At 38.6% G+C, this 17,360-nt stretch overlaps 22 non-coding genes across 22 annotated transcripts; all 22 read right to left on the bottom strand.

Annotated features, from left to right (window-relative positions):
* Positions 1-734: 734 nt before the first annotated feature.
* TRNAK-UUU (transfer RNA lysine (anticodon UUU)) lies at positions 735-807 on the bottom strand. Its single transcript has one exon. It is a non-coding gene; the product is annotated as a tRNA-Lys (tRNA).
* A 295-nt stretch (positions 808-1,102) lies between these two features.
* TRNAR-UCU (transfer RNA arginine (anticodon UCU)) lies at positions 1,103-1,193 on the bottom strand. Its single transcript is given in 2 exon segments — positions 1,103-1,138; positions 1,157-1,193. It is a non-coding gene; the product is annotated as a tRNA-Arg (tRNA).
* A 339-nt stretch (positions 1,194-1,532) lies between these two features.
* TRNAK-UUU (transfer RNA lysine (anticodon UUU)) lies at positions 1,533-1,605 on the bottom strand. Its single transcript has one exon. It is a non-coding gene; the product is annotated as a tRNA-Lys (tRNA).
* A 1,225-nt stretch (positions 1,606-2,830) lies between these two features.
* Positions 2,831-2,921, bottom strand: TRNAR-UCU (transfer RNA arginine (anticodon UCU)). The gene is given in 2 exon segments: positions 2,831-2,866; positions 2,885-2,921. It is a non-coding gene; the product is annotated as a tRNA-Arg (tRNA).
* A 339-nt stretch (positions 2,922-3,260) lies between these two features.
* TRNAK-UUU (transfer RNA lysine (anticodon UUU)) lies at positions 3,261-3,333 on the bottom strand. Its single transcript has one exon. It is a non-coding gene; the product is annotated as a tRNA-Lys (tRNA).
* Positions 3,334-4,190: 857 nt separating this feature from the next.
* TRNAK-UUU (transfer RNA lysine (anticodon UUU)) lies at positions 4,191-4,263 on the bottom strand. Its single transcript has one exon. It is a non-coding gene; the product is annotated as a tRNA-Lys (tRNA).
* A 295-nt stretch (positions 4,264-4,558) lies between these two features.
* TRNAR-UCU (transfer RNA arginine (anticodon UCU)) lies at positions 4,559-4,649 on the bottom strand. Its single transcript is given in 2 exon segments — positions 4,559-4,594; positions 4,613-4,649. It is a non-coding gene; the product is annotated as a tRNA-Arg (tRNA).
* Positions 4,650-4,988: 339 nt separating this feature from the next.
* TRNAK-UUU (transfer RNA lysine (anticodon UUU)) lies at positions 4,989-5,061 on the bottom strand. The gene has a single exon. It is a non-coding gene; the product is annotated as a tRNA-Lys (tRNA).
* Positions 5,062-6,286: 1,225 nt separating this feature from the next.
* TRNAR-UCU (transfer RNA arginine (anticodon UCU)) lies at positions 6,287-6,377 on the bottom strand. The gene is given in 2 exon segments: positions 6,287-6,322; positions 6,341-6,377. It is a non-coding gene; the product is annotated as a tRNA-Arg (tRNA).
* A 339-nt stretch (positions 6,378-6,716) lies between these two features.
* On the bottom strand, positions 6,717-6,789 carry TRNAK-UUU (transfer RNA lysine (anticodon UUU)). The gene has a single exon. It is a non-coding gene; the product is annotated as a tRNA-Lys (tRNA).
* Positions 6,790-7,646: 857 nt separating this feature from the next.
* On the bottom strand, positions 7,647-7,719 carry TRNAK-UUU (transfer RNA lysine (anticodon UUU)). Its single transcript has one exon. It is a non-coding gene; the product is annotated as a tRNA-Lys (tRNA).
* A 295-nt stretch (positions 7,720-8,014) lies between these two features.
* TRNAR-UCU (transfer RNA arginine (anticodon UCU)) lies at positions 8,015-8,105 on the bottom strand. Its single transcript is given in 2 exon segments — positions 8,015-8,050; positions 8,069-8,105. It is a non-coding gene; the product is annotated as a tRNA-Arg (tRNA).
* A 339-nt stretch (positions 8,106-8,444) lies between these two features.
* On the bottom strand, positions 8,445-8,517 carry TRNAK-UUU (transfer RNA lysine (anticodon UUU)). The gene has a single exon. It is a non-coding gene; the product is annotated as a tRNA-Lys (tRNA).
* Positions 8,518-9,742: 1,225 nt separating this feature from the next.
* On the bottom strand, positions 9,743-9,833 carry TRNAR-UCU (transfer RNA arginine (anticodon UCU)). Its single transcript is given in 2 exon segments — positions 9,743-9,778; positions 9,797-9,833. It is a non-coding gene; the product is annotated as a tRNA-Arg (tRNA).
* Positions 9,834-10,172: 339 nt separating this feature from the next.
* Positions 10,173-10,245, bottom strand: TRNAK-UUU (transfer RNA lysine (anticodon UUU)). The gene has a single exon. It is a non-coding gene; the product is annotated as a tRNA-Lys (tRNA).
* A 1,225-nt stretch (positions 10,246-11,470) lies between these two features.
* TRNAR-UCU (transfer RNA arginine (anticodon UCU)) lies at positions 11,471-11,561 on the bottom strand. Its single transcript is given in 2 exon segments — positions 11,471-11,506; positions 11,525-11,561. It is a non-coding gene; the product is annotated as a tRNA-Arg (tRNA).
* A 339-nt stretch (positions 11,562-11,900) lies between these two features.
* On the bottom strand, positions 11,901-11,973 carry TRNAK-UUU (transfer RNA lysine (anticodon UUU)). Its single transcript has one exon. It is a non-coding gene; the product is annotated as a tRNA-Lys (tRNA).
* A 1,225-nt stretch (positions 11,974-13,198) lies between these two features.
* TRNAR-UCU (transfer RNA arginine (anticodon UCU)) lies at positions 13,199-13,289 on the bottom strand. Its single transcript is given in 2 exon segments — positions 13,199-13,234; positions 13,253-13,289. It is a non-coding gene; the product is annotated as a tRNA-Arg (tRNA).
* A 339-nt stretch (positions 13,290-13,628) lies between these two features.
* Positions 13,629-13,701, bottom strand: TRNAK-UUU (transfer RNA lysine (anticodon UUU)). Its single transcript has one exon. It is a non-coding gene; the product is annotated as a tRNA-Lys (tRNA).
* A 1,225-nt stretch (positions 13,702-14,926) lies between these two features.
* TRNAR-UCU (transfer RNA arginine (anticodon UCU)) lies at positions 14,927-15,017 on the bottom strand. The gene is given in 2 exon segments: positions 14,927-14,962; positions 14,981-15,017. It is a non-coding gene; the product is annotated as a tRNA-Arg (tRNA).
* Positions 15,018-15,356: 339 nt separating this feature from the next.
* On the bottom strand, positions 15,357-15,429 carry TRNAK-UUU (transfer RNA lysine (anticodon UUU)). The gene has a single exon. It is a non-coding gene; the product is annotated as a tRNA-Lys (tRNA).
* A 1,225-nt stretch (positions 15,430-16,654) lies between these two features.
* Positions 16,655-16,745, bottom strand: TRNAR-UCU (transfer RNA arginine (anticodon UCU)). The gene is given in 2 exon segments: positions 16,655-16,690; positions 16,709-16,745. It is a non-coding gene; the product is annotated as a tRNA-Arg (tRNA).
* Between the last annotated feature and the right edge of the window lie 615 nt (positions 16,746-17,360).

Genomic DNA, 17,360 nt, shown 5'->3' on the forward strand with positions numbered 1-17,360 from the left:
TTATAAGCATTTGAAATTTCAGCAGCACACGTAATCCATTATAACTCCGGAAATTTGTACTATCTCATTTTCGGATGACATAGAAATCACGTGTTTAAAATGACACAGTGAAATTAATAAAGGGCCAAATACTATTACTAACTCCTAAATTACATTTTCAGCAGTATCATTGGGAATTTCCTCTTGGGCATAGACTATGCAACATTTTCAAAGCAAACAGTCTCTGTTTAAGTAGACTTTCTTTCACTGCCATTTTGGTAAATGTTTCTGGTGATGGAGAAGCAGGATTGCTGGTTACTGTTTCAATTAGTTATAAAATAGAGGAGGGATAAAATTGACCCAGTTGGTGTTCGAACCCTTAGCGTTTGAATGCTTTTGCTACATTCGCCTAGGACTCCAAGCCGCAATCCATTGCACCAGAGATCCGACCTGATTCAACAAGGTGATCAGAGATTCACAAATAAAAAGATGAACTATAAGTTGTTGACCAACTTTATCAAATTAATCGGACACTAGCTTACATTTTGAACATTGAATTGGATAAAAGATAATCAACATGTCAAACTACATGATACAGTTTGGGTAAGTCTTCTTAACCCTTGTCAAAGAAAGTAGAGCACAGATGGGTATGTATGGACTCGATCAAGACTTTTTTGAACCATCTGTAATTGGAATTCCCATTCATTGGATCCTGAAAAAAGTATGCAATTGATATACATTTTCTTTAACCAAGCCGCCTGAACAGGGACTTGAACCCTGGGCCCTCAGATTAAAAGTCTGATGCTCTACCGACTGAGCTATCCAGGCTCTGAGGCAGCACCCCACAAAATGACATTATCAACATTAGGAAGTGTCCCAACTATCACTATGTTTTTTAACCCCTTGCGTGCGGGGCGTATTTGCCGCCTGTGCTGACTCCGCCTTGCGCGGGCGGAGTCATGACGGAACGGTTTCGTCATCAGCACAGCTCACCCGTAGCTGATGACGGAACCGTTCTGTCATCAGCACGCAAGGGGTTAAGATGGTTGCCGGTATTAGTACTAAATACAGAGAATATAATAATGAATTGGTACTTGGGATAACAGGATAACAGGGATAAAACTGACTCTGGTGGGATTCGAACCAACAACCTTTGAATATCTTTTTTACATTCACCTAGAAGTCCAATGCGCTATCCATTGCGCCACAGAGCCAATCTGCTATAATGAGGTGCAGAGATGTTCTGAAATGAAATAATGAGCTATTAGCTGTTGATCAGCTTTATAAAGTTCATTTGATACTATAACCATGGCTATATTTTGAATATTGAATTGGTGAAATGATATTCACCGTCTCAGACTACATGATACCATTGGTAAATCTACGTATGACTTAAGTTTAGTCAAATGGCACATAATATGTGAGACAGATGTGTATTTCACAACTCCATGAAAGACGTTTTTGCAATTTTAGTAATGGAATATCTTATTTGTCATGCAGGGGTCCACAAAAAGAGCATACAATTAGAGCACTTTTTCTTTAAAGGAAACAACCGCCTGAACAGGGACTTGAACCCTGGACCCTCAGATTAAAAGTCTGATGCTCTACCGACTGAGCTATCCAGGCTCTGCTATACTCTACCTTAAAATCAGCTAAACAAATGTGGACGTACACTGACCTACACTTTGTATATTTATATAATTACATATATTAGCAATCAATATTCTAGAGTTTAATAATGAATTGATATTTTAAGCATTTGAAATTTCAGCAGCACACGTAATCCATTATAACTCCGGAAATTTGTACTATCTCATTTTCGGATGACATAGAAATCACGTGTTTAAAATGACACTGTGAAATTAATAAAGGGCCAAATACTATTACTAACTCCTAAATTACATTTTCAGCAGTATCATTGGGAATTTCCTCTTGGGCATAGACTATGCAACATTTTCAAAGCAAACAGTCTCTGTTTAAGTAGACTTTCTTTCACTGCCATTTTGGTAAATGTTTCTGGTGATGGAGAAGCAGGATTGCTGGTTACTGTTTCAATTAGTTATAAAATAGAGGAGGGATAAAATTGACCCAGTTGGTGTTCGAACCCTTAGCGTTTGAATGCTTTTGCTACATTCGCCTAGGACTCCAAGCCGCAATCCATTGCACCAGAGATCCGACCTGATTCAACAAGGTGATCAGAGATTCACAAATAAAAAGATGACCTATAAGTTGTTGACCAACTTTATCAAATTAATCGGACACTAGCTTACATTTTGAACATTGAATTGGATAAAAGATAATCAACATGTCAAACTACATGATACAGTTTGGGTAAGTCTTCTTAACTCTTGTCAAAGAAAGTAGAGCACAGATGGGTATGTAAGGACTCGATCAAGACTTTTTTGAACCATCTGTAATTGGAATTCCCATTCATTGGATCCTGAAAAGAGTATGCAATTGATATACATTTTCTTTAACCAAGCCACCTGAACAGGGACTTGAACCCTGGGCCCTCAGATTAAAAGTCTGATTCTCTACCGACTGAGCTATCCAGGCTCTGAGGCAGCAACCCACAAAATGACATTATCAACATTAGGAAGTGTCCCAACTATCACTATGTTTTTTAACCCCTTGCGTGCGGGGCGTATTTGCCGCCTGTGCTGACTCCGCCTTGCGCGGGCGGAGTCATGACGGAACGGTTTCGTCATCAGCACAGCTCACCCGTAGCTGATGACGGAACCGTTCTGTCATCAGCACGCAAGGGGTTAAGATGGTTGCCGGTATTAGTACTAAATACAGAGAATATAATAATGAATTGGTACTTGGGATAACAGGATAACAGGGATAAAACTGACTCTGGTGGGATTCGAACCAACAACCTTTGAATATCTTTTTTACATTCACCTAGAAGTCCAATGCGCTATCCATTGCGCCACAGAGCCAATCTGCTATAATGAGGTGCAGAGATGTTCTGAAATGAAATAATGAGCTATTAGCTGTTGATCAGCTTTATAAAGTTCATTTGATACTATAACCATGGCTATATTTTGAATATTGAATTGGTGAAATGATATTCACCGTCTCAGACTACATGATACCATTGGTAAATCTACGTACGACTTAAGTTTAGTCAAATGGCACATAATATGTGAGACAGATGTGTATTTCACAACTCCATGAAAGACGTTTTTGCAATTTTAGTAATGGAATATCTTATTTGTCATGCAGGGGTCCACAAAAAGAGCATACAATTAGAGTACTTTTTCTTTAAAGGAAACAACCGCCTGAACAGGGACTTGAACCCTGGACCCTCAGATTAAAAGTCTGATGCTCTACCGACTGAGCTATCCAGGCTCTGCTATACTCTACCTTAAAATCAGCTAAACAAATGTGGACGTACACTGACCTACACTTTGTATATTTATATAATTACATATACTAGCAATCAATATTCTAGAGTTTAATAATGAATTGATATTATAAGCATTTGAAATTTCAGCAGCACACGTAATCCATTATAACTCCGGAAATTTGTACTATCTCATTTTCGGATGACATAGAAATCACGTGTTTAAAATGACACAGTGAAATTAATAAAGGGCCAAATACTATTACTAACTCCTAAATTACATTTTCAGCAGTATCATTGGGAATTTCCTCTTGGGCATAGACTATGCAACATTTTCAAAGCAAACAGTCTCTGTTTAAGTAGACTTTCTTTCACTGCCATTTTGGTAAATGTTTCTGGTGATGGAGAAGCAGGATTGCTGGTTACTGTTTCAATTAGTTATAAAATAGAGGAGGGATAAAATTGACCCAGTTGGTGTTCGAACCCTTAGCGTTTGAATGCTTTTGCTACATTCGCCTAGGACTCCAAGCCGCAATCCATTGCACCAGAGATCCGACCTGATTCAACAAGGTGATCAGAGATTCACAAATAAAAAGATGAACTATAAGTTGTTGACCAACTTTATCAAATTAATCGGACACTAGCTTACATTTTGAACATTGAATTGGATAAAAGATAATCAACATGTCAAACTACATGATACAGTTTGGGTAAGTCTTCTTAACCCTTGTCAAAGAAAGTAGAGCACAGATGGGTATGTATGGACTCGATCAAGACTTTTTTGAACCATCTGTAATTGGAATTCCCATTCATTGGATCCTGAAAAAAGTATGCAATTGATATACATTTTCTTTAACCAAGCCGCCTGAACAGGGACTTGAACCCTGGGCCCTCAGATTAAAAGTCTGATGCTCTACCGACTGAGCTATCCAGGCTCTGAGGCAGCACCCCACAAAATGACATTATCAACATTAGGAAGTGTCCCAACTATCACTATGTTTTTTAACCCCTTGCGTGCGGGGCGTATTTGCCGCCTGTGCTGACTCCGCCTTGCGCTGGCGGAGTCATGACGGAACGGTTTCGTCATCAGCACAGCTCACCCGTAGCTGATGACGGAACCGTTCTGTCATCAGCACGCAAGGGGTTAAGATGGTTGCCGGTATTAGTACTAAATACAGAGAATATAATAATGAATTGGTACTTGGGATAACAGGATAACAGGGATAAAACTGACTCTGGTGGGATTCGAACCAACAACCTTTGAATATCTTTTTTACATTCACCTAGAAGTCCAATGCGCTATCCATTGCGCCACAGAGCCAATCTGCTATAATGAGGTGCAGAGATGTTCTGAAATGAAATAATGAGCTATTAGCTGTTGATCAGCTTTATAAAGTTCATTTGATACTATAACCATGGCTATATTTTGAATATTGAATTGGTGAAATGATATTCACCGTCTCAGACTACATGATACCATTGGTAAATCTACGTACGACTTAAGTTTAGTCAAATGGCACATAATATGTGAGACAGATGTGTATTTCACAACTCCATGAAAGACGTTTTTGCAATTTTAGTAATGGAATATCTTATTTGTCATGCAGGGGTCCACAAAAAGAGCATACAATTAGAGTACTTTTTCTTTAAAGGAAACAACCGCCTGAACAGGGACTTGAACCCTGGACCCTCAGATTAAAAGTCTGATGCTCTACCGACTGAGCTATCCAGGCTCTGCTATACTCTACCTTAAAATCAGCTAAACAAATGTGGACGTACACTGACCTACACTTTGTATATTTATATAATTACATATATTAGCAATCAATATTCTAGAGTTTAATAATGAATTGATATTTTAAGCATTTGAAATTTCAGCAGCACACGTAATCCATTATAACTCCGGAAATTTGTACTATCTCATTTTCGGATGACATAGAAATCACGTGTTTAAAATGACACTGTGAAATTAATAAAGGGACAAATACTATTACTAACTCCTAAATTACATTTTCAGCAGTATCATTGGGAATTTCCTCTTGGGCATAGACTATGCAACATTTTCAAAGCAAACAGTCTCTGTTTAAGTAGACTTTCTTTCACTGCCATTTTGGTAAATGTTTCTGGTGATGGAGAAGCAGGATTGCTGGTTACTGTTTCAATTAGTTATAAAATAGAGGAGGGATAAAATTGACCCAGTTGGTGTTCGAACCCTTAGCGTTTGAATGCTTTTGCTACATTCGCCTAGGACTCCAAGCCGCAATCCATTGCACCAGAGATCCGACCTGATTCAACAAGGTGATCAGAGATTCACAAATAAAAAGATGACCTATAAGTTGTTGACCAACTTTATCAAATTAATCGGACACTAGCTTACATTTTGAACATTGAATTGGATAAAAGATAATCAACATGTCAAACTACATGATACAGTTTGGGTAAGTCTTCTTAACCCTTGTCAAAGAAAGTAGAGCACAGATGGGTATGTAAGGACTCGATCAAGACTTTTTTGAACCATCTGTAATTGGAATTCCCATTCATTGGATCCTGAAAAGAGTATGCAATTGATATACATTTTCTTTAACCAAGCCGCCTGAACAGGGACTTGAACCCTGGGCCCTCAGATTAAAAGTCTGATTCTCTACCGACTGAGCTATCCAGGCTCTGAGGCAGCACCCCACAAAATGACATTATCAACATTAGGAAGTGTCCCAACTATCACTATGTTTTTTAACCCCTTGCGTGCGGGGCGTATTTGCCGCCTGTGCTGACTCCGCCTTGCGCGGGCGGAGTCATGACGGAACGGTTTCGTCATCAGCACAGCTCACCCGTAGCTGATGACGGAACCGTTCTGTCATCAGCACGCAAGGGGTTAAGATGGTTGCCGGTATTAGTACTAAATACAGAGAATATAATAATGAATTGGTACTTGGGATAACAGGATAACAGGGATAAAACTGACTCTGGTGGGATTCGAACCAACAACCTTTGAATATCTTTTTTACATTCACCTAGAAGTCCAATGCGCTATCCATTGCGCCACAGAGCCAATCTGCTATAATGAGGTGCAGAGATGTTCTGAAATGAAATAATGAGCTATTAGCTGTTGATCAGCTTTATAAAGTTCATTTGATACTATAACCATGGCTATATTTTGAATATTGAATTGGTGAAATGATATTCACCGTCTCAGACTACATGATACCATTGGTAAATCTACGTACGACTTAAGTTTAGTCAAATGGCACATAATATGTGAGACAGATGTGTATTTCACAACTCCATGAAAGACGTTTTTGCAATTTTAGTAATGGAATATCTTATTTGTCATGCAGGGGTCCACAAAAAGAGCATACAATTAGAGTACTTTTTCTTTAAAGGAAACAACCGCCTGAACAGGGACTTGAACCCTGGACCCTCAGATTAAAAGTCTGATGCTCTACCGACTGAGCTATCCAGGCTCTGCTATACTCTACCTTAAAATCAGCTAAACAAATGTGGACGTACACTGACCTACACTTTGTATATTTATATATTTACATATATTAGCAATCAATATTCTAGAGTTTAATAATGAATTGATATTATAAGCATTTGAAATTTCAGCAGCACACGTAATCCATTATAACTCCGGAAATTTGTACTATCTCATTTTCGGATGACATAGAAATCACGTGTTTAAAATGACACAGTGAAATTAATAAAGGGCCAAATACTATTACTAACTCCTAAATTACATTTTCAGCAGTATCATTGGGAATTTCCTCTTGGGCATAGACTATGCAACATTTTCAAAGCAAACAGTCTCTGTTTAAGTAGACTTTCTTTCACTGCCATTTTGGTAAATGTTTCTGGTGATGGAGAAGCAGGATTGCTGGTTACTGTTTCAATTAGTTATAAAATAGAGGAGGGATAAAATTGACCCAGTTGGTGTTCGAACCCTTAGCGTTTGAATGCTTTTGCTACATTCGCCTAGGACTCCAAGCCGCAATCCATTGCACCAGAGATCCGACCTGATTCAACAAGGTGATCAGAGATTCACAAATAAAAAGATGAACTATAAGTTGTTGACCAACTTTATCAAATTAATCGGACACTAGCTTACATTTTGAACATTGAATTGGATAAAAGATAATCAACATGTCAAACTACATGATACAGTTTGGGTAAGTCTTCTTAACCCTTGTCAAAAAAAGTAGAGCACAGATGGGTATGTATGGACTCGATCAAGACTTTTTTGAACCATCTGTAATTGGAATTCCCATTCATTGGATCCTGAAAAAAGTATGCAATTGATATACATTTTCTTTAACCAAGCCGCCTGAACAGGGACTTGAACCCTGGGCCCTCAGATTAAAAGTCTGATGCTCTACCGACTGAGCTATCCAGGCTCTGAGGCAGCACCCCACAAAATGACATTATCAACATTAGGAAGTGTCCCAACTATCACTATGTTTTTTAACCCCTTGCGTGCGGGGCGTATTTGCCGCCTGTGCTGACTCCGCCTTGCGCGGGCGGAGTCATGACGGAACGGTTTCGTCATCAGCACAGCTCACCCGTAGCTGATGACGGAACCGTTCTGTCATCAGCACGCAAGGGGTTAAGATGGTTGCCGGTATTAGTACTAAATACAGAGAATATAATAATGAATTGGTACTTGGGATAACAGGATAACAGGGATAAAACTGACTCTGGTGGGATTCGAACCAACAACCTTTGAATATCTTTTTTACATTCACCTAGAAGTCCAATGCGCTATCCATTGCGCCACAGAGCCAATCTGCTATAATGAGGTGCAGAGATGTTCTGAAATGAAATAATGAGCTATTAGCTGTTGATCAGCTTTATAAAGTTCATTTGATACTATAACCATGGCTATATTTTGAATATTGAATTGGTGAAATGATATTCACCGTCTCAGACTACATGATACCATTGGTAAATCTACGTACGACTTAAGTTTAGTCAAATGGCACATAATATGTGAGACAGATGTGTATTTCACAACTCCATGAAAGACGTTTTTGCAATTTTAGTAATGGAATATCTTATTTGTCATGCAGGGGTCCACAAAAAGAGCATACAATTAGAGCACTTTTTCTTTAAAGGAAACAACCGCCTGAACAGGGACTTGAACCCTGGACCCTCAGATTAAAAGTCTGATGCTCTACCGACTGAGCTATCCAGGCTCTGCTATACTCTACCTTAAAATCAGCTAAACAAATGTGGACGTACACTGACCTACACTTTGTATATTTATATAATTACATATATTAGCAATCAATATTCTAGAGTTTAATAATGAATTGATATTTTAAGCATTTGAAATTTCAGCAGCACACGTAATCCATTATAACTCCGGAAATTTGTACTATCTCATTTTCGGATGACATAGAAATCACGTGTTTAAAATGACACTGTGAAATTAATAAAGGGCCAAATACTATTACTAACTCCTAAATTACATTTTCAGCAGTATCATTGGGAATTTCCTCTTGGGCATAGACTATGCAACATTTTCAAAGCAAACAGTCTCTGTTTAAGTAGACTTTCTTTCACTGCCATTTTGGTAAATGTTTCTGGTGATGGAGAAGCAGGATTGCTGGTTACTGTTTCAATTAGTTATAAAATAGAGGAGGGATAAAATTGACCCAGTTGGTGTTCGAACCCTTAGCGTTTGAATGCTTTTGCTACATTCGCCTAGGACTCCAAGCCGCAATCCATTGCACCAGAGATCCGACCTGATTCAACAAGGTGATCAGAGATTCACAAATAAAAAGATGACCTATAAGTTGTTGACCAACTTTATCAAATTAATCGGACACTAGCTTACATTTTGAACATTGAATTGGATAAAAGATAATCAACATGTCAAACTACATGATACAGTTTGGGTAAGTCTTCTTAACCCTTGTCAAAGAAAGTAGAGCACAGATGGGTATGTAAGGACTCGATCAAGACTTTTTTGAACCATCTGTAATTGGAATTCCCATTCATTGGATCCTGAAAAGAGTATGCAATTGATATACATTTTCTTTAACCAAGCCACCTGAACAGGGACTTGAACCCTGGGCCCTCAGATTAAAAGTCTGATTCTCTACCGACTGAGCTATCCAGGCTCTGAGGCAGCAACCCACAAAATGACATTATCAACATTAGGAAGTGTCCCAACTATCACTATGTTTTTTAACCCCTTGCGTGCGGGGCGTATTTGCCGCCTGTGCTGACTCCGCCTTGCGCGGGCGGAGTCATGACGGAACGGTTTCGTCATCAGCACAGCTCACCCGTAGCTGATGACGGAACCGTTCTGTCATCAGCACGCAAGGGGTTAAGATGGTTGCCGGTATTAGTACTAAATACAGAGAATATAATAATGAATTGGTACTTGGGATAACAGGATAACAGGGATAAAACTGACTCTGGTGGGATTCGAACCAACAACCTTTGAATATCTTTTTTACATTCACCTAGAAGTCCAATGCGCTATCCATTGCGCCACAGAGCCAATCTGCTATAATGAGGTGCAGAGATGTTCTGAAATGAAATAATGAGCTATTAGCTGTTGATCAGCTTTATAAAGTTCATTTGATACTATAACCATGGCTATATTTTGAATATTGAATTGGTGAAATGATATTCACCGTCTCAGACTACATGATACCATTGGTAAATCTACGTACGACTTAAGTTTAGTCAAATGGCACATAATATGTGAGACAGATGTGTATTTCACAACTCCATGAAAGACGTTTTTGCAATTTTAGTAATGGAATATCTTATTTGTCATGCAGGGGTCCACAAAAAGAGCATACAATTAGAGTACTTTTTCTTTAAAGGAAACAACCGCCTGAACAGGGACTTGAACCCTGGACCCTCAGATTAAAAGTCTGATGCTCTACCGACTGAGCTATCCAGGCTCTGCTATACTCTACCTTAAAATCAGCTAAACAAATGTGGACGTACACTGACCTACACTTTGTATATTTATATAATTACATATACTAGCAATCAATATTCTAGAGTTTAATAATGAATTGATATTATAAGCATTTGAAATTTCAGCAGCACACGTAATCCATTATAACTCCGGAAATTTGTACTATCTCATTTTCGGATGACATAGAAATCACGTGTTTAAAATGACACAGTGAAATTAATAAAGGGCCAAATACTATTACTAACTCCTAAATTACATTTTCAGCAGTATCATTGGGAATTTCCTCTTGGGCATAGACTATGCAACATTTTCAAAGCAAACAGTCTCTGTTTAAGTAGACTTTCTTTCACTGCCATTTTGGTAAATGTTTCTGGTGATGGAGAAGCAGGATTGCTGGTTACTGTTTCAATTAGTTATAAAATAGAGGAGGGATAAAATTGACCCAGTTGGTGTTCGAACCCTTAGCGTTTGAATGCTTTTGCTACATTCGCCTAGGACTCCAAGCCGCAATCCATTGCACCAGAGATCCGACCTGATTCAACAAGGTGATCAGAGATTCACAAATAAAAAGATGACCTATAAGTTGTTGACCAACTTTATCAAATTAATCGGACACTAGCTTACATTTTGAACATTGAATTGGATAAAAGATAATCAACATGTCAAACTACATGATACAGTTTGGGTAAGTCTTCTTAACCCTTGTCAAAGAAAGTAGAGCACAGATGGGTATGTAAGGACTCGATCAAGACTTTTTTGAACCATCTGTAATTGGAATTCCCATTCATTGGATCCTGAAAAGAGTATGCAATTGATATACATTTTCTTTAACCAAGCCGCCTGAACAGGGACTTGAACCCTGGGCCCTCAGATTAAAAGTCTGATTCTCTACCGACTGAGCTATCCAGGCTCTGAGGCAGCACCCCACAAAATGACATTATCAACATTAGGAAGTGTCCCAACTATCACTATGTTTTTTAACCCCTTGCGTGCGGGGCGTATTTGCCGCCTGTGCTGACTCCGCCTTGCGCGGGCGGAGTCATGACGGAACGGTTTCGTCATCAGCACAGCTCACCCGTAGCTGATGACGGAACCGTTCTGTCATCAGCACGCAAGGGGTTAAGATGGTTGCCGGTATTAGTACTAAATACAGAGAATATAATAATGAATTGGTACTTGGGATAACAGGATAACAGGGATAAAACTGACTCTGGTGGGATTCGAACCAACAACCTTTGAATATCTTTTTTACATTCACCTAGAAGTCCAATGCGCTATCCATTGCGCCACAGAGCCAATCTGCTATAATGAGGTGCAGAGATGTTCTGAAATGAAATAATGAGCTATTAGCTGTTGATCAGCTTTATAAAGTTCATTTGATACTATAACCATGGCTATATTTTGAATATTGAATTGGTGAAATGATATTCACCGTCTCAGACTACATGATACCATTGGTAAATCTACGTACGACTTAAGTTTAGTCAAATGGCACATAATATGTGAGACAGATGTGTATTTCACAACTCCATGAAAGACGTTTTTGCAATTTTAGTAATGGAATATCTTATTTGTCATGCAGGGGTCCACAAAAAGAGCATACAATTAGAGCACTTTTTCTTTAAAGGAAACAACCGCCTGAACAGGGACTTGAACCCTGGACCCTCAGATTAAAAGTCTGATGCTCTACCGACTGAGCTATCCAGGCTCTGCTATACTCTACCTTAAAATCAGCTAAACAAATGTGGACGTACACTGACCTACACTTTGTATATTTATATAATTACATATATTAGCAATCAATATTCTAGAGTTTAATAATGAATTGATATTTTAAGCATTTGAAATTTCAGCAGCACACGTAATCCATTATAACTCCGGAAATTTGTACTATCTCATTTTCGGATGACATAGAAATCACGTGTTTAAAATGACACTGTGAAATTAATAAAGGGCCAAATACTATTACTAACTCCTAAATTACATTTTCAGCAGTATCATTGGGAATTTCCTCTTGGGCATAGACTATGCAACATTTTCAAAGCAAACAGTCTCTGTTTAAGTAGACTTTCTTTCACTGCCATTTTGGTAAATGTTTCTGGTGATGGAGAAGCAGGATTGCTGGTTACTGTTTCAATTAGTTATAAAATAGAGGAGGGATAAAATTGACCCAGTTGGTGTTCGAACCCTTAGCGTTTGAATGCTTTTGCTACATTCGCCTAGGACTCCAAGCCGCAATCCATTGCACCAGAGATCCGACCTGATTCAACAAGGTGATCAGAGATTCACAAATAAAAAGATGACCTATAAGTTGTTGACCAACTTTATCAAATTAATCGGACACTAGCTTACATTTTGAACATTGAATTGGATAAAAGATAATCAACATGTCAAACTACATGATACAGTTTGGGTAAGTCTTCTTAACCCTTGTCAAAGAAAGTAGAGCACAGATGGGTATGTAAGGACTCGATCAAGACTTTTTTGAACCATCTGTAATTGGAATTCCCATTCATTGGATCCTGAAAAGAGTATGCAATTGATATACATTTTCTTTAACCAAGCCACCTGAACAGGGACTTGAACCCTGGGCCCTCAGATTAAAAGTCTGATTCTCTACCGACTGAGCTATCCAGGCTCTGAGGCAGCAACCCACAAAATGACATTATCAACATTAGGAAGTGTCCCAACTATCACTATGTTTTTTAACCCCTTGCGTGCGGGGCGTATTTGCCGCCTGTGCTGACTCCGCCTTGCGCGGGCGGAGTCATGACGGAACGGTTTCGTCATCAGCACAGCTCACCCGTAGCTGATGACGGAACCGTTCTGTCATCAGCACGCAAGGGGTTAAGATGGTTGCCGGTATTAGTACTAAATACAGAGAATATAATAATGAATTGGTACTTGGGATAACAGGATAACAGGGATAAAACTGACTCTGGTGGGATTCGAACCAACAACCTTTGAATATCTTTTTTACATTCACCTAGAAGTCCAATGCGCTATCCATTGCGCCACAGAGCCAATCTGCTATAATGAGGTGCAGAGATGTTCTGAAATGAAATAATGAGCTATTAGCTGTTGATCAGCTTTATAAAGTTCATTTGATACTATAACCATGGCTATATTTTGAATATTGAATTGGTGAAATGATATTCACCGTCTCAGACTACATGATACCATTGGTAAATCTACGTACGACTTAAGTTTAGTCAAATGGCACATAATATGTGAGACAGATGTGTATTTCACAACTCCATGAAAGACGTTTTTGCAATTTTAGTAATGGAATATCTTATTTGTCATGCAGGGGTCCACAAAAAGAGCATACAATTAGAGTACTTTTTCTTTAAAGGAAACAACCGCCTGAACAGGGACTTGAACCCTGGACCCTCAGATTAAAAGTCTGATGCTCTACCGACTGAGCTATCCAGGCTCTGCTATACTCTACCTTAAAATCAGCTAAACAAATGTGGACGTACACTGACCTACACTTTGTATATTTATATAATTACATATACTAGCAATCAATATTCTAGAGTTTAATAATGAATTGATATTATAAGCATTTGAAATTTCAGCAGCACACGTAATCCATTATAACTCCGGAAATTTGTACTATCTCATTTTCGGATGACATAGAAATCACGTGTTTAAAATGACACAGTGAAATTAATAAAGGGCCAAATACTATTACTAACTCCTAAATTACATTTTCAGCAGTATCATTGGGAATTTCCTCTTGGGCATAGACTATGCAACATTTTCAAAGCAAACAGTCTCTGTTTAAGTAGACTTTCTTTCACTGCCATTTTGGTAAATGTTTCTGGTGATGGAGAAGCAGGATTGCTGGTTACTGTTTCAATTAGTTATAAAATAGAGGAGGGATAAAATTGACCCAGTTGGTGTTCGAACCCTTAGCGTTTGAATGCTTTTGCTACATTCGCCTAGGACTCCAAGCCGCAATCCATTGCACCAGAGATCCGACCTGATTCAACAAGGTGATCAGAGATTCACAAATAAAAAGATGACCTATAAGTTGTTGACCAACTTTATCAAATTAATCGGACACTAGCTTACATTTTGAACATTGAATTGGATAAAAGATAATCAACATGTCAAACTACATGATACAGTTTGGGTAAGTCTTCTTAACCCTTGTCAAAGAAAGTAGAGCACAGATGGGTATGTAAGGACTCGATCAAGACTTTTTTGAACCATCTGTAATTGGAATTCCCATTCATTGGATCCTGAAAAGAGTATGCAATTGATATACATTTTCTTTAACCAAGCCGCCTGAACAGGGACTTGAACCCTGGGCCCTCAGATTAAAAGTCTGATTCTCTACCGACTGAGCTATCCAGGCTCTGAGGCAGCACCCCACAAAATGACATTATCAACATTAGGAAGTGTCCCAACTATCACTATGTTTTTTAACCCCTTGCGTGCGGGGCGTATTTGCCGCCTGTGCTGACTCCGCCTTGCGCGGGCGGAGTCATGACGGAACGGTTTCGTCATCAGCACAGCTCACCCGTAGCTGATGACGGAACCGTTCTGTCATCAGCACGCAAGGGGTTAAGATGGTTGCCGGTATTAGTACTAAATACAGAGAATATAATAATGAATTGGTACTTGGGATAACAGGATAACAGGGATAAAACTGACTCTGGTGGGATTCGAACCAACAACCTTTGAATATCTTTTTTACATTCACCTAGAAGTCCAATGCGCTATCCATTGCGCCACAGAGCCAATCTGCTATAATGAGGTGCAGAGATGTTCTGAAATGAAATAATGAGCTATTAGCTGTTGATCAGCTTTATAAAGTTCATTTGATACTATAACCATGGCTATATTTTGAATATTGAATTGGTGAAATGATATTCACCGTCTCAGACTACATGATACCATTGGTAAATCTACGTACGACTTAAGTTTAGTCAAATGGCACATAATATGTGAGACAGATGTGTATTTCACAACTCCATGAAAGACGTTTTTGCAATTTTAGTAATGGAATATCTTATTTGTCATGCAGGGGTCCACAAAAAGAGCATACAATTAGAGTACTTTTTCTTTAAAGGAAACAACCGCCTGAACAGGGACTTGAACCCTGGACCCTCAGATTAAAAGTCTGATGCTCTACCGACTGAGCTATCCAGGCTCTGCTATACTCTACCTTAAAATCAGCTAAACAAATGTGGACGTACACTGACCTACACTTTGTATATTTATATATTTACATATATTAGCAATCAATATTCTAGAGTTTAATAATGAATTGATATTTTAAGCATTTGAAATTTCAGCAGCACACGTAATCCATTATAACTCCGGAAATTTGTACTATCTCATTTTCGGATGACATAGAAATCACGTGTTTAAAATGACACTGTGAAATTAATAAAGGGCCAAATACTATTACTAACTCCTAAATTACATTTTCAGCAGTATCATTGGGAATTTCCTCTTGGGCATAGACTATGCAACATTTTCAAAGCAAACAGTCTCTGTTTAAGTAGACTTTCTTTCACTGCCATTTTGGTAAATGTTTCTGGTGATGGAGAAGCAGGATTGCTGGTTACTGTTTCAATTAGTTATAAAATAGAGGAGGGATAAAATTGACCCAGTTGGTGTTCGAACCCTTAGCGTTTGAATGCTTTTGCTACATTCGCCTAGGACTCCAAGCCGCAATCCATTGCACCAGAGATCCGACCTGATTCAACAAGGTGATCAGAGATTCACAAATAAAAAGATGACCTATAAGTTGTTGACCAACTTTATCAAATTAATCGGACACTAGCTTACATTTTGAACATTGAATTGGATAAAAGATAATCAACATGTCAAACTACATGATACAGTTTGGGTAAGTCTTCTTAACCCTTGTCAAAGAAAGTAGAGCACAGATGGGTATGTAAGGACTCGATCAAGACTTTTTTGAACCATCTGTAATTGGAATTCCCATTCATTGGATCCTGAAAAGAGTATGCAATTGATATACATTTTCTTTAACCAAGCCACCTGAACAGGGACTTGAACCCTGGGCCCTCAGATTAAAAGTCTGATTCTCTACCGACTGAGCTATCCAGGCTCTGAGGCAGCAACCCACAAAATGACATTATCAACATTAGGAAGTGTCCCAACTATCACTATGTTTTTTAACCCCTTGCGTGCGGGGCGTATTTGCCGCCTGTGCTGACTCCGCCTTGCGCGGGCGGAGTCATGACGGAACGGTTTCGTCATCAGCACAGCTCACCCGTAGCTGATGACGGAACCGTTCTGTCATCAGCACGCAAGGGGTTAAGATGGTTGCCGGTATTAGTACTAAATACAGAGAATATAATAATGAATTGGTACTTGGGATAACAGGATAACAGGGATAAAACTGACTCTGGTGGGATTCGAACCAACAACCTTTGAATATCTTTTTTACATTCACCTAGAAGTCCAATGCGCTATCCATTGCGCCACAGAGCCAATCTGCTATAATGAGGTGCAGAGATGTTCTGAAATGAAATAATGAGCTATTAGCTGTTGATCAGCTTTATAAAGTTCATTTGATACTATAACCATGGCTATATTTTGAATATTGAATTGGTGAAATGATATTCACCGTCTCAGACTACATGATACCATTGGTAAATCTACGTACGACTTAAGTTTAGTCAAATGGCACATAATATGTGAGACAGATGTGTATTTCACAACTCCATGAAAGACGTTTTTGCAATTTTAGTAATGGAATATCTTATTTGTCATGCAGGGGTCCACAAAAAGAGCATACAATTAGAGTACTTTTTCTTTAAAGGAAACAACCGCCTGAACAGGGACTTGAACCCTGGACCCTCAAATTAAAAGTCTGATGCTCTACCGACTGAGCTATCCAGGCTCTGCTATACTCTACCTTAAAATCAGCTAAACAAATGTGGACGTACACTGACCTACACTTTGTATATTTATATAATTACATATACTAGCAATCAATATTCTAGAGTTTAATAATGAATTGATATTATAAGCATTTGAAATTTCAGCAGCACACGTAATCCATTATAACTCCGGAAATTTGTACTATCTCATTTTCGGATGACA

The sequence above is a fragment of the Lissotriton vulgaris genome, chromosome 1_2 (assembly GCF_964263255.1).
Source record: "Lissotriton vulgaris chromosome 1_2, aLisVul1.2, whole genome shotgun sequence".
NCBI classification, from domain to species: Eukaryota; Metazoa; Chordata; class Amphibia; order Caudata; family Salamandridae; genus Lissotriton; species Lissotriton vulgaris.